Source organism: Ictidomys tridecemlineatus, chromosome 5, assembly GCF_052094955.1.
Source record: "Ictidomys tridecemlineatus isolate mIctTri1 chromosome 5, mIctTri1.hap1, whole genome shotgun sequence".
Taxonomy (NCBI): domain Eukaryota; kingdom Metazoa; phylum Chordata; class Mammalia; order Rodentia; family Sciuridae; genus Ictidomys; species Ictidomys tridecemlineatus.
The window spans coordinates 124676331-124678330 of record NC_135481.1 but is presented as its reverse complement, the minus strand read 5'-3'; the positions used below and the strand labels follow the sequence as shown (position 1 = coordinate 124678330).

Genomic DNA, 2000 nt, shown 5'->3' with positions numbered 1-2000 from the left:
TGTCCAGGAGGTTTGTGGACAGGATTGTTCTGGGCCTCCCTTTCTGTGCCCAGGAGCTCCCTGCACAGCCCCTGCGCTCTCTGCTCGCTGCCTTGCTCACGGGTCGGCGTTGTCCGGCAGCGACACCTAGAGGTCGAACTCCGCATTGCACCTAATAGACCGGATAAGCGGGTGTGTCACTAACAACCTGGGTCCCCCACCTAGAGAAGACTTGTGGCTTCTAAGTCAAAATAGACGCCTGCCGGGTATTCTGCTTAGCTGCTCTTCTACTTAGAACTCTTGAGATTAAACATTTCAGGTCGTAACACACTGGTCTTTTTAACAGTTGCAGTAGCTGGAAGTTTTTAGTGCAACAGGGTTTATTAGAGAAGAAGTGAGTCAGGAAGAAGTCAAGATGAGTAAGAGCAAAGATGGCGCTCCCCATGAGCTAGACAGCCAGTTTACCTTACAGCACCTCCAGATACGGCTCTACGGTGAGGGAGCAGTGCAGTCTGACTAGTGAACCCCAAGGACAGACTGACCATGAGGTCCACCCCATGGACGTCCTGGGATTGTCAGAGAGGACCGGGTTCCATTGGCCTCAAAACTGGTAGGTGTGCCCTGTGTTATGGAAAGCTTGAACTCCATTGACAACAGGACCTTTTACAAGACAGCTGATATCTGTCAGATGCTTGTGTCCATGGTTGATGGTGACTGCATCCTTCTGTGGAAGGACCAGTTGCTGCTACTGATCCCAAAGCAAGCAAGAACAAAAGATAAGGACAAACAGGAAAACTTTGTCTGGAACCCTGGATTTACTCTGCCACCGAAAATGTCCAGACAGAGAAGGTTCCAGAAGGCAGCAAAGAAGCAGTACATTGAGTTTCCAGGTGTGGGACAAGGAGTGGAGGGTTGCTGAGCACAGAAGCTGAGGCTGTCAGTACTCAGGGAAAATGGGTACTGTGTGAAAATCAGGTAAACAGCTGCCTACGACCAGTTTCTTCCTGGGAAGGAATTGCTGAACATGAAACAAAAGAGAGGGACCATCAAGGCCTTGCTGTCTGTCTCCAGGAACGTCTGGCCACAGACAGGCCCATGACTCCTTGGAGCCTGTTGAGCTTCGAGAGAGAGTCGTGTCTCAGCAGCAGTGAGGGTGCAGATGGGACCCAACATCAAGGTGAAGGAGAAGTGAGCATCACGGACACTGAAGAAGACCTGGAGGGACAGCCACAGGACAGGCAGGAGAATCACATGAACAACACCAAGGACATGAAGGAACCATCATGGGTTGTGGGAATAGAAACAGACCGACAACATGAGAGGGGAGCCCAAGAGACCCAGGACAGAGCAGAGGACAAGAGGACCTCATCATGGACGGGGAACCTGGCTCCCAAGGACAGGTCCAGACTGAGTTAGGTGAACTGGAACACAAGGAAGACCTAGAAGAGGAGCAGCTTCCTTCTTCCCTAGGATCACCTTTAGAGGAGTCATGCGGATGTTGATGCTTAATTTCAGTCCTGAGACTGGAAAGTCTTGGTTTCCTCATTTGGATAGTTTCATCATTTCCCTCTAATGCCCGAAGTTCTGTGGAATATCTCTGTAGGTTTTTTTAGAACCAATTTGCTATGTGTTCATTCTTTAGGAAGTGGGATTGCACAGACAGATGGTTTTGGACAGTTGTAGAATCAATGAATTGAACAACTTAGCTTCAGTCACAGTTTCTTTGTAGGTCTTAACTCCTGTTTATTTTACAGAAGATGTTCTTGCTTTTCTCTCTTGCCACCTGAGATCAATAGGAAGAAACTGCTCTGTAGGCAGCTACTTACATGTGTTTTTCATACATTGACTATTTTCTTACCTTCTTAAAGCAATTCCCCATGTGAAAAGATACAAATCATTTTCATAAAATTGTTCCTAGCAGTAAATAAAAACAATTAATTTTCATGTTAGACAAATAATGCCTCAAGATCTGATAAGCATTGTTATCACTGAAGCTGAATACATCATGCACAGATAAATAA

At 47.0% G+C, this 2000-nt stretch overlaps 1 pseudogene; it reads left to right on the top strand.

The window, feature by feature from the left end:
- Nucleotides 1–394: 394 nt before the first annotated feature.
- LOC144377662 (transcription initiation factor TFIID subunit 7-like) lies at nt 395–1481 on the top strand (annotated as a pseudogene).
- Nucleotides 1482–2000: the final 519 nt, after the last annotated feature.